At 41.2% G+C, this 14,012-nt stretch overlaps 1 protein-coding gene across 1 annotated transcript in view; it reads right to left on the bottom strand.

Moving 5' to 3' along the window:
* LOC134608749 (cadherin-9-like) overlaps positions 1-13,788 on the bottom strand; it is a 338,385-nt gene extending 324,597 nt beyond the window's left edge. Inside the window, exon 1 of the mRNA XM_063451835.1 lies at positions 13,542-13,788. The gene's annotated coding sequence lies outside the window, so the exon portion shown is untranslated. The remainder of the gene's footprint in view (positions 1-13,541) is intronic.
* Positions 13,789-14,012: the final 224 nt, after the last annotated feature.

Genomic DNA, 14,012 nt, shown 5'->3' with positions numbered 1-14,012 from the left:
GGAATGCAGTGCCTGCTGAAAACACAACTCTATCTGTGCAGGCTGCTTCCTCACCAAAAGAGAGAGCCTTTCCCAGTTCCAAGAAGCCCTGCAGCCTATTGACAGCACATAGGAATTCACAGCAAGCCCAGCAGCAGCTGCAGCTCCACAAACATTCTGCTAGAGTCTCAATCTCTCCTCCAGTGGCACTCTGAATCAGGGTTGGGGAAACTCAATCCTGGCAGAGGTACTTTATGAATTTTGAAGCTTATTCAAATATTAAAGACCTTACCTTTCCCTGCATACCTATGAGGCTATCTCTCATTTTCTGTTCTTCCTTCTCTCTGTGTATGACATTCTTTGTCTCTCTTTCCTCCTCCCTTTCTATCTTCCTCTGGCTCTCCTCCCCCCTCAGTGTGTCTCTCTCTACCTTTCCTTCTGCTTGTGTTTCTCCAACTCTCTTTCTGACTGTCTCTGGTTCACCTGTCTCTTTCTTGCTCTCCTTCTTTGGCTGTCTCTGACTCTCCTTATTTTGGTGTATTTTTTCCTCCCTCTCACCTCTGGGTTTCTCTCTCCCTCTCTGGTTCTCCTTTTGCTGCCTCTGGTGATCCTTCTGTGTGTGTGTGTCTCTCTCAGTCAACTTCCACATACACTCAGACTACCTCTCACACACAGTCACCACACACAACCCACTCATGCTTAGGGGGATTTAAAAAGGGTGACAAACCAGCGGGGGATATCCCGGTCCTCGCTGGGGACGATTACCCCCACCACTCGGCTTCATCAAGCGACAAAACCAGCGGTCAACCAAGCCTGTCAGGGCCCAAGCAAGATGGCGGCTCAAGCGAGACCCGCGACAAAACGCACCCTTACTAAACCACCTATACTTATCCTTGAATTCTTTCATCGGCTTTGCACCAACTTATGGACAAAATATCGCCTCAAGGGTCGGTCTTTCCAGCTAATAGTGAAGGGGATGGCGGCATGGATTCGCCCTGCCACCCGGCGCCACCTGTGTAGCTACTCAAACGGCGCCCCCAGAGCAGCATTCAGACGGAGACTAGGCCGGAGACCAAGATGGTGGGAAGCGAAGACAAACCCTGCTAGGGCCCACACTTACCCTCACACATCGCTGAGCGGGACCGCCAGGCAAACTCAGCCCACCCACCACTCAGCGGCACCGGCAACCCCTGAACATCGCAGATTGCAAGCCACAGCCTGTTCGGGGCTGTCCACTGCTCGCATCCACGCCAGCTGCCAGAACAGCATAATCCCAGCCCTCACCCACGCCTGGAAGAAAGGTAGATTGAATAGCAGTTAGTTGTCTGCCAGCGTGTGTCAGGCTCACAGCGTATACTGTGCCCACTTGCCCAGTGCCACCACTCCTATCTGGTGGCACATTAGATTGCACGCGCAGTGCCCCAAATTTGAAGTAGGAGGACCGACCAAGCATCTTTTTCCATCTCCCGCTTCCTAAAATCGATGCCTTATATACACGTCCCCTGATAGGGGACGTAACAGGGAATAAACGGATAGGAATAGTACTACTTAACACACCACTCCTATCTGGTGGCACATAAGCTTGCACGCACAGTGCCCCAAATTTGAAGTAGGAGGACCAACCAAGCATGTTTTTCCATCTCCCGCTTCCTAAAATCGATGCCTTATATACACGTCCCCTGATAGGGGACGTAACAGGGAATAAACGGATAGGAATAGTACTACTTAACACACCACTCCTATCTGGTGGCACATAAGCTTGCACGCACAGTGCCCCAAATTTGAAGTAGGAGGACCAACCAAGCATGTTTTTCCATCTCCCGCTTCCTAAAATCGATGCCTTATATACACGTCCCCTGATAGGGGACGTAACAGGGATTAAACTGATAGGAATAGTACTACTTAACACACCACTCCTATCTGGTGGCACATTAGATTGCACGCGCAGTGCCCCAAATTTGAAGTAGGAGGACCGACCAAGCATTTTTTTCCATCTCCCGCTTCCTAAAATCGATGCCTTATATACACGTCCCCTGATAGGGGACGTAACAGGCGTTAAACTGATAGGAATAGTACTACTTAACACAACACTCCTATCTGGTGGCACATTAGATTGCACGCGCAGTGCCCCAAATTTGAAGTAGGAGAACCGACCAAGCATTTTTTTCCACCCTGATAGGGGACGTAACAGGGATTAAACTGATAGGAATAGTACTACTTAACACACCTTATAATAACGCAGAGAGAGGCAACGCAGAGAGAGGAATCTGAAGAAGAGGAGTCAGAGGAGGAAGGTGGCTTTGAGGAGGTGGAAGACCAAACACAGCAGGCGTCCCAGGGGGCTTGTTGTCACCTTTCGGGGACCCTTGGTGTTGTACGTGGCTGGGTGGAGGAAGAGACCTTCAATGACATCAGTGAGGACAAGGAACGGGACATGGCTAGCTTGGTATCCAACCTTGTGCAAATGGGGAGTTTGCGGTTGAAACAACTTTTCCATCACTATTGTGGCCAGAAAGAGTCCCTGTGGGTTTTAAAATTCGCCTGTCCATTGAAGTCTATGGCGGTTCGCCCGGTTCGCGAACATTTGCGGAAGTTCGCGTTCGCCGTTCGCGAACCGAAAATTTTATGTTCGCGACATCACTACTCACCACAACAGACATACAAAGCTAACCTGTATTTAGCATGTTTATAAACTTAAGTATCCCCAGCCTGTTATGTTTCTCATTTAAAAAAAAATTTGCTGTTTATTTCTGCCATGACAATGTATGCCATTAAATGCCTGTAATTGCTGTCGTGGCGCTACAGGTACCTATGATTTGTAATCAAATGCACAAGAATAATAAAGAATAAATAATAAAAAAAAAAGGGGTGACAAAGGGTGCCCTCCATAATTGTTTCATTGGGGCACAACAGTTCTAAGTTACAACTCTGTCGGAGAGAGTGGAAAACTACAAAGTCCAGGGTCAGCGGCATGCTGCCTGAGTGCTCTCTCTACAGTAGGCTTGCAGCTGCTATTCCTGCTGAAACCATAACTGGCCAGTCAAGGTACCAGTAGAACGGTACAGACACATCTTTTTATTGTGTATATGTATGTCTCTGTGTGTGAGTGCATGTGAATAGCTGTGCGTGTATGCCTGTGCCTACCGTTGCCTGTGTATACATGTTTGTGTCTTTGCTGGGTGTACCTGTTGGTGCTTGTCGTTTTTTTTTTTGTCTGTGCCTGTCTGTGTGTGTCTGTAGGTAACTATGAGTGTGCCAAGAACAACATTAAACAGTCAAAATTAGATAGGAGCAGGGTTGAGGCAAAATAATCAAATTGTGTTTGGGCTTTTTACCCTAGCAATGCCCCTATTTAGAACCACTGTCTCTGTTTTTTCACTGCTTGAAGGGATGACAAAGTCTTAAAAAAAGGCACATGCAAGAATAGCATTAAACATGCTGTTTACTGAGCAAGGCCACTGCAGGACATGTATGCCTTTGACTTACCCCTATTGCATCATTCTACACATGGACTACCATGGATGGATGACTGGAATAAATACAGAGTAATTAAAACAAACAGGGACAAGGAGAAATGAAAAACAATTAACTTTGCTTTATCTGAGCTGGATTATGGAGTTGTCTGCTAACATTTCAATATCAATTTTAAATAAAATGGAGCAGTTTAAGCATAATGTAGTGCCATGTTTTTATTGCATATCAAAGAAAGTATTTACAGTGTCTGCCTTTGCTTGATCCTATTTACCAACAGTGCTAGATTAAAGGACCCCTAAAGGCACCCAGACCACTTCAGCTCAATGAAGTGGTCTGGGTGCCAGGTCCATCTAGGGTTAACCCTGCAGCTGTAAACATAGCAGTTTAGGGTTAATCCAGCGTCTAGTGGCTGTCTCATTGACAGCCGCTAGAGATGCTTTCGCGCTTCTCACTGTGAAAAATCACAGTGAGAAGACCCTAACATCCATAGGAAAGCATTGAGTAATGCTTTCATTTGGGCTGTTTGAGCGCACGGCTCTTGCCACGCATCCGCATTCAGTGCGGATGTCGGAAGAGGGAGGAGATTTCTCCAGTGCCGAGGGAGCCTGGCGCTGGAGAAAGGTAAGTGATTAACCCCTTCCTCCCCTTCAGCCCAGCGGGAGTGGGACCCTGAGGGTGGAGGGGACCTAGAGACCCTATAGGGTGGAGGGGACCTAGAGACCCTATAGTGCTAGGAAAACGAGTTTAAGAGCTTCATGGCACTAGAGCTGAAAGTTTTGATGGGCCTAATTAAGAATATATTAAAGAAACACTCCAACCACTACAGCAAGCTATAGTGTTTATGGTACCAGGAGTACCCTGGTGCGAACACTCTATTGTAAATAGTCAAACCAATTTAGAACAGATTGATTTCTTACCAAGCAGAGAGCCAGACGCACTTACATAGAAGCTTCCGCTAGCTCTTTTGAGTTGCAGATAGGGCCGCCATCAGGGGGTGACAACCATGACGGTTGTCATGGGTCCAATGGTCATGGGGGCCCAGGAGCCCAGGCTCCACACTCCTCTAATAATTCAAGCTATCAGCAGATTTGGCTCCACAGTGAGGGAGCACTAATCCCTCACTGCACTGAATCCATCAATAGCCACAAGAAACGAGTCGGGGCGAGGAGGGGCCATGGTGTTCTATCAAATTTCTCTACCCTGTAAAATGTCCATACCCATAGGGAAATCTAATAGAATACCGGTGTTCTATTATATTTTGGGCCCCCTTCCTCTTGCTAGCAGCCTGCTCTTAGATATGAACTCTCTGGTGGTCTGCTGGTAGTCCAGCATGTTTTTACAGCAGCCGCACTCCCTCGCGGTTCTGACACACCATGAGGGTCAGAGCAGAGGCGACGGATGCCATCCTGCGCTCTGACGTCATCACAGAGCGCCCGAACCATGAGGGAGTGCGGCTGCTCTAAGAACACACTGGAGCACCACGGAGTCCACCAGCAGCCCACCGGACCACCAGGGACCCTCTGAACCGCCATGAAATTAATTATTGTCCCCACTGCCTGCACAAGAGGTAGCAGGAGGGAGGCAAATAAATTATATATATATATATGCACACACACACACTAAATGCATTTTTAGTCAGTGTGGGGAGACTGTGTTTAACGCAGCCTCCCCAAATACTGTCATTCTCTCCACTTAGTCACTCACCACCCTTCTCTCTGCCACACACCCTATAACATTCTCCTAACCCTGTCACACTAACCCCCCCTAACCCTGTCACACTAACCCCCCCTAACCCTGTCACACTAACCCTCTCTAAACCTGGCACACTAACCCTGTCACACCAACACCCTCCCACAGTCACTTACCACCTCTCAAGCTGTCACACTTACCCACCCCCAACACTCACAATCACTGCACCCCTCCAACCCTGTCACGCTCACTCCCTAACTGTGGCATGTTCAACCACCCTCACAGCTGCTCCCCAAACCCTATCACACTTACCCAACGATGTCTCTGTGCATATGTACCAGTGTATGTGTTAGTGTGTGTCTGTGTATTTGCATGTACAGTATCTCACAAACGTACGTTTGTAAATATATTATTACATCTTTTCGTGTGACAACACTGAAGAAATTACACTCTGCTACAATGTAAAGTAGTAAGTGTGCAACCTGTATAGCAGTGTAAATTTGCAGCCCCCTCAAAATAACTCAACACAGAGCCATTAATGTCTAAACAGTTGGCAACAAAAGTACACCCCTAAGTGTAAATGTTCAAATTGGGCCCAAACTGTCAATATTTTGTGTGGCCACCATTATTTTCCAGCACTGCCTTAACCCTCATGGGCATGGAGTTCACCAGAGCTTCACAGGTTGCCACTCGAGTCCTCTTTCACTCCTTTATGACGACATCACGGAGCTGGTGGATGTTGGAGACCTTGTGGTCCCCCACCTTCCGTTTGAGGATGCCCCACAGATGCTCAATAGGGTTTAGGTCTGGAGACATGCTTGGTCAGTTTTTCTTCTTTACCTTCAGCTTCTTTAGCAAGGCTGTGGTCGTCTTGGAGGTGTGTTTGGCATTGTTATCATGTTGGAATACTGCCCTGCGGTCCAGTCTCTGAAGGGAGGGGATCATGTTCTACTTCAGTATGTCACAGTACATCCATGGTTCCCTCAATGAACTGTAGCTCCCCAGTGCCGGCAGCACTCATGCAGGCCCAGGCCATGATACTATTACCACCAAGCTTGACTGTAGGCAAGACACACTTGTCTGTTTGCCGCCACACACGCTTGACACCATCTGAACCAAATAATAATATCTTGGTCTCATTTGACCACAGGACATGGTTCCAGTAATGCATGTCCTTAGTCTGCTTATCTTCAGCAGACTATTTGCGGGCTTTCTTGTGCATCATCTTTAGAAGAGGCTTCCTTCTGGGAAAACAGTCATGCAGACCAATTTGATGCAGTGTGCGGCATATGGTCTGAGCACTAAAATGCTGAACCCGCCACCCCTTCAACCTCTGCAGCAATGCTGTCAGCACTCCTAAGTCTATATCCCAAAGACAACCTCTGGATATGTCGCTGATCACGTGCACTCAACTTCTTTTTTCGACCATGGCAAAGCCTGATCTGAGTGGAACCTGTCCTGTGAAACCCTCTTGCCTACCGTGCTGCAGCTCAGTTTCAGGGTCTTGGCAATCTTCTTATAGTCTCGGCCATCTTTATGTAGAGCAACAATTCCTTTTTACAGATCCTCAGAGAGTTCTTTGCCATGAGGTGCCATGTTGAACTTTCAGTGACCTGTATGAGTGAGTGTGAGAGCGATAACACCAAATTGAACACACCTGCTCCCAATTCACACCTGAGACCTTGTAACACTGAGTCACATGACACTAGGGAGGAAAATGGCTAATTTGGCCCAATTTGGACATTTCCACTTAGGGGTGTACTCACTTTTGTTGCCAATGGTTTAGACATTAATGGCTGTGTGTTGAGTTATTTTGAGGGGACAGCAAATTGACACTGCTATACAGGCTGTACACTTACTACTTTACATTGTAGCAGAGTGTAATTTGTTCAGTTTTGTCACATGAAAGGATATAATAAAATATTTTCAAAAATGTGAGGCAATAGTTATTTCAGAGGGACAAGCAACCTTATACGGCTCAAGTGCACTAAGCAGACCGCAGTGGTGACCCAACAAAGGGGTAACCCTAAAATTACTCTGCTAACTATACCATATCTCATGCTTTTTTGGTGATCCTTGGAGACAAGCACCAGGTTTTTTTCCTGTAAGAGTTCCTATAAGGAGAGAGGGGGATTTTCATAAATTAACAGTGTTACACCATGTTTGCATTTTTTTTTTTGTTAATTTTAAGGTTGAATCACTATTCTAATATCAAGTCCACAACAATACAGATATTGAGATCCTTTCCCTCATACCTGGAATCAGAAAAGCTTTTCATTATATGTATTTGTAGTACCATAGCTTTATCATTCGAGGGGGGAATATCTACTAACACTTTTTTGTTTACTATTTGGATGTTGATTTGAATTGGGGAGATTCATTTGTATTGAGCAGCATTTTTATTTTTTGAAAAATTATTTCTACATATTATACTAGTGCAATTATTATTTGCTTTGCGCTCTCTTGTTTCATACTTTCTACCTTCTTACTTGAATGTGTGATAATCTGTCACCTTTAATAGTTATTACTAGATCCAGACAAGAATCCTATCTTGCTGATGTTTTTTCTTTTTTCTACTTGAAAAATGAAACTACTAATCAAGCAATCCAGCATTGGGTTTAAATACTAGAATTAGAATAGCTGAATGCCCTGACCATAGGAACAGAAAATTAAAGATTACATTTTAGAGTGTATTATTACAAAAAATAATAATAATATTAATAAAAAATAAATAAATATATATATATACATATATACTGGCAGGTATACTGTAGTATTGGATGGGTTAACACTTAGGAAGTTATCAATAGACAGGTAATAAATCAAATAAACTAAAGAATTTACAAATATGAATATGAGATTATCCATTTTTGTGTTAGAGCTCACTAAGGTATTTACAGGATCAAAATGTATTGTGTGTGCATGTATAGTAGTTTGTATGTAAATGTTGGAGTGCATGTTTACATGTTTATGCATGTCTGTGTTTGTGTGGGTTACTGTAGAGTGCATGTGCTTAGTGTGTGTGAGTAGTGTGGGAAGCAGCAAGTCTAGTAATGTGCATGTGTACAGCATGTGTGTGTGTGTGTGTGTGTGTTTGTGTGTGTTTAAGTGTGGGTAGTAGTAGTATGTGCAGCATTGTGTGCAGTAACATGTGTGGAGAGTGTGGGTAGCAATATGTTTATATCAGTGTTTTCAACAATATGAGTAAAGTGTTTGTGTTGTAGTGTGGAGAGTAGTACTTGTAGCTGCATGTATATATATGTACAGTCTAGGTAGCAGTATGTGTAGTAGTGTGTGTACCTGTAATCTCTGCTCCCAGACCTGTTTCTTCTCCTGGCCATTTCTCTCCCCTCTCAAAAATTATGTTTGGTTGGAGGGGCCTGGACCATGCACAGATCAGGCATCCTTATACTGAAAATCACGAACCCAGAATGCAGCAGCCTCTGTTCCAGTCAGAAAACAGCAGACACCAGTAGGAGGTAGGTAAGGGGATTTTAACAGGAAGAGTAGATGACACCATCAGACATGTTTCTGTAGGCTGGTGCCTACTTTGCCTAATAAGACATCCAGCACTGTGTTATGGACTACGTTTTGCAATTAGAATTTCAAATTTACTATAAATCAGTATTTAGTGGGTCAATTGCAAAGTGCCGTGCTGCATTTTTCTTTCTGTTTGCTAGGTTGTCAGCCTGAAAAGATTTATCAAAGTGTTTTGTTCTAAAAATGGTTCAAACATGTGAAAAGCAGGGTGTCATCAATGGACTGTGACAATTGGTCCAATTGATTTCCATTGTGATTATTCCACTTTAAGTATTTTAGATTACTTTTTAGAACAGAACACGTTGAAAGAATATTCAGACAATTATGGTTCTCCCATGTTCTTGCATGTCCCAAAAATCCCTTCAAAGAAAAGGTGTATGGGACATGTAGTTCAGCAGACGGATTTAGTTCTATGCATGAAATGTTTCCCCAACAACTGAGCTATAGAGGTCTGACTAATTGTTTCTTAATGTACACTTTTGATTGAAAACCAAGCTTCAAATAACATGCATTATGTATAATTTATCACTCATAGCTGTAACATATTGTACACAAAAATTTAATTCAGAATGGACAATAATTTCATTTGAACACCAAGACATAAATAACCTGTGCTGCCAGAGAATCATAGGAGCGCCATTCTTGAGTCACATTTATAATTTGCCATTTTTTCTCATATGCAAGTTGCAGGAAGAGTGGGGCACTGCGTTTCTCTGTCTGTCCTTAGGCCCTAGCCAAGCATGTTAGTAAAGGGAGAGGAACAGAGCTGTCAACGAATGTCATTTGTAACTTAAGTTATTTGTAATGAGCAATCCTGGTGCACATTTCTAAAAATGGAACAATTGTCATAGAAACCAAATGTATTTTCAGATTTGCTCTACATTTACCACTTTTGTCCTTTAAAAACTCCATCATTGCACTGCAAAGTAATCTTAAAACTAAGCATGGTTTCTAGGAAGATTTAAAGAATATTTAAAACACTAAACTTTAAATTCAGCGTCAGTCTGAGTGCATTATTAAAGGAAATCCATAGTGCTAGGAATAGAAAGTTGTATTCCTAACACTATAGTGCCCTCTGGTCCCCCTCTCCCTTGCACCCTTCCTACCCAACCCCATGGCACATAAAGGGTTAAAAAACCCTTATTTTACTCACCCATGTGTGTTCTGCCCCCTCCAACATCATCCGGAGAGCGGACATAATGCACATGCATGGCAGGTGCCGCGTTCGCATTATTTCTGGGTCCTATAGTGTCCTTTTAATCCAAATTTCATTCCCCCAAAATGTTATATATTGGTATATTGTTTAGCTCATATGTTATGCTACACCATATAAATTTTACTTATGGTGCAGTTAGATTAATATTTTATGCATTACAAAAGAAGTCACCATTAGTACCTATATATTGGTTAACCTTAAGAGCTTTAATTTCAAGATTAGAGAAGTTTTATCTATGAATATTGTTATATGTGTACTATATAGTGTCAGGTATATGATACAAATTGTGTAAAACGTTTACTAAACGCCTTACTAAGAAACTCGCTGAAGGACCGATTTATACATGTGTTTTCTTCTTGGCTGATATCAGCAAACCTAATGGCTAGTGTAGGACTCACCTTTTGAGGCTTGCCTTGACGTGGCACCATTGACTGGAGGCCAAAATTTTAACCTGATGATCCTTTTTCCATATTTGGATTTGTGAGTTTAACCTTGACTTGATTTTAATCCAAGTTGTTTAAACATATTGCACTATTTTTGGTCTCTTGTTTTTTATATTGATGTAGATTTACCTTTGTATATTTTATAACATGGAACTTTGAGGAATCTTGTATCTCTACATCCACTAGTGATAACGGATAATTTACCTTTCTTTTACATATATAAGTGTTTTTACTTGCACTGGGGAAGTGTTGAACTATTGATTTGACACCAATTCATGTAGGCTGACTTTTTTAAAATGGCAAGGGAAAAAGGGAAAACTCAACCATATGGATAGATGGGAATGCAACTGCCATGTGAATAAAAACTAGGCAAAGAAGATTTATGGAAAAAAGCAAATGATATGGCAAAAATGAGATTTACGCATCTTTAGCATATGCAAAATACTGCACTATTTTGATCACTCTGAATATCGTTACTAATTTTTTTTTAATGATATAGTGAAAGGTGATTTTGTAGCAAATAAGTTTAAGTCAAATTTGGTATATAGAAATGTGAATATGTCATTAAAGATGTAAAAGTTGAAAGTAATATAAATATGTATAATGCGACAAACCAATTTTAAAGTATCAGTCTGTATAATTAAATAGAAACTGTACAATTAATTAGTTGCAAAGCTTTATTTCATAAATCAATGATAACATGATTTGAGATTTATCCATCAACAATAAATGGTAAGTAATTAAGAACCAACATTAGTCCATTAGTGTAGACTGAAAACTGTTGGGAGATATATACAATTTTATAGATTAAAGTTGTTGTTTTTTATAACTTAGATTAAAAAACAAAACAACAACAATGATTGTGTGGATCTGTTTAGAATTTACTTGCATAAAGCACAATCTCAATCAAATGTTGTAAGATCAACTTTATAATTGCAAATGCAAGTCTTGATTTAGCAAATATGTACAGAAGAATAAGAACCATCAGCATTGGTTAAAATGAAATAGTTGATTGGAATGACTGCTCAGAAAGCAATTATTTAAAATTAAAGAAATACAGTTATCGGCTTGTTGATCAAAGTTACAATCAAGTATGATAAAATAACAAAAAAAAATCACCAATTATATATTATCAAAATCAAGGACATAAAAATAAATATCAATACTATATTTCCTGACTTTATTTTTGTGTATAAACATGATTTTTCTCACCCCTCCTGGGTAGTATGTATACCATCCAGGAGGTATTTTAGGCTCTACTAATGCATTTCTTAATGTATACACATCTTTCGTCTAATTGATTGTATTTTCTTTGAGGTATTGATTTTGTCCATAGTATTTTTTTGTCACTTGATACTTGCTCTAATTCCCATCACACTAAGATAGAGTTCTCCTCTATAAGGTACTGTGGCAGCATTACATGGAACCACATGAAAGATATATATATATATATATATATATATATATATATATATATATATATATATATATATATATATATATATACATACATATACACACACACATATATACACACACACACACACACCTTTCAGTTACACTATTAGCAATTGTATATGCTTTGATCTACTGTACAAATTAGTGCAGTATCTCTCTATATTTAATGCTTTATGTGTTCTATACAAAGGATACAGCTAATGAACACTTGCTTTATCACGGTCTTATTGTTTTTAGTGAAGACTGTGCCTACCAATCTCACACAATATTAATTTACTCACAGCTGCTTTTCATTAAATAATCTTTGAGACTTGCACTATCAATAGCTAAAAGAAATATGAAATTACATAATTTCTGTTTAGGTTTCTGGAATGATAAAGCTGTTTTAAGTCTTTGTATTTTGCTGACTTTGATTCTTTATACCATTGAACTGAGCAGCTATCTGACCCTAGGGAGAGGTTAGACATCTCCTAGATCTAGAATAAAATTAAAGGGACACTGTAGGCACCCAGACCACTTTAGCTCATTGGGTGCTGTGACCCTTTTGCACTTAGTGCTGCAATGTAAAACATTGCAGTTCCATAGAACTGCAATGTTCACATTGCAGCTCTAAGTCTGCCCTCTGTGGCTGTCTACCAGACAGCCACAAGAGGGCTTCTGGAATCCAAAATGACTTTTGGTCCGTTATCTGACGCTAGACGTCCACAGACCTCCAGCGTCAGATTTTCTCCATAGAAAAGCATTGAATGTCTTCCTATGTGGAGGTCTAATGCACACGGGCCATTGCCGCACATTCGCATTAGGTCTCCCCCACAGGCTGACATCGGCGGGGGAGGAGCATGGGCAGAGTCTGACCCAGCGCCGAGGGACAATGGGGATGGATTCAGGTAAGTGGCTGAAGGGGTTTCTAACCCCTTCGGCACCGAGGGAGGGGGGCACTCCAAGAGCCTATAGTGCAAGGAAAACATGTTTTCTCATCAAAATCAGCTGGAGAGTCTGCAGATACTGCTTATAGTTCATAGCACTGATACACTTTGATAATATTAACTGTTTTGGACTTATGATCCATGTGATCCTTAGCCTCCCAAACAAATGGATGACCATCTTGACGAATGCAATGCACTAAAACAAATGGCCTGTCGGAAGTTAACCATCACTGTCCTATAGCATCTCACAAGTATTCACTTAATAAAATAGAGTTTATTTGTTCAGTATCAGTGAAAACAAATGTAAGTACAGCGCAGCGGAATATGTTGGCACTTTATAAATACCAGTAATGGCAATAATAATAAATATGTGCATCGCTTGCAGCAGCCTGCATGTACCAGTACCTGAATATTTTGAAATTCAAAAGTGATTTTAACACACCTCACTAAACATTTTACGACTGGCATTTTAATACATTTCACATCAGCTACATCATTTGAAAATGATAATTTTTTTTTATTTTTTTTTAAATTAAGGTACCATAGCAATCAATGCATCTTAAAATTTAGCTAAAATAAAAAAAATAAAAAAATAATAATTATATATATAATAATAATATTTTTATTAATACTGAAATTACAAATTGACCTCATTTTTACCCTTACAAACATAATAACTATCCGTGGATATTCAGTATTAAACAGTTTGTGACTGAAACTTTCATGCAGTTGGAGTTTCACTAGCAACTTCTAGTTGCCAGCACCTTGTCCCAATTGCATGCATTAAAACAGAACCACAGAACGTATCTTTCTTACCTTGGTTCTAAAGGTCTCTTCTATGTTTATCAGGCGGCCATCGTGTAACTGTATTCCCACGCTGTGCCCACAGTACAGTAAACTCCTCTCCTCAATCTGCTGTTATCTAGCTCATGATCCTTCTTTCCAGCATTATTTTAACTAAGACAAGCAACGGATTGAAATCACCGAGACTGATTGGTTTCCTTTCAAAGCTCCTGCTTAATAAGCAAGTCTCAGACATGAGGAGATTGTGCAACTGATAGAAAAGCAGTATTCAGCACTGTGGCTAAGAACAGCTAAAAGAGGGAGGAGAGATTGCCGAAGAAACATCTTGGCTCTACAAAGAATGATTTGTAAATCAGTAGGGTGGGGTGCAGCCAAGAGGAGGGGTTTCTTAAATACTACTTAGTAATAGACTAGATCTCTCTCCATCAGTTTGTCAGCCCTGTCAAATTTGCTTTAAGCAGATGACATTTCACTTCCTTCTTC

The sequence above is a fragment of the Pelobates fuscus genome, chromosome 4 (genome assembly GCF_036172605.1).
Source record: "Pelobates fuscus isolate aPelFus1 chromosome 4, aPelFus1.pri, whole genome shotgun sequence".
NCBI classification, from domain to species: Eukaryota; Metazoa; Chordata; class Amphibia; order Anura; family Pelobatidae; genus Pelobates; species Pelobates fuscus.
The sequence above is the reverse complement of the archived record's forward strand: the minus strand, read 5'-3'. Positions and strand labels throughout refer to the sequence as shown.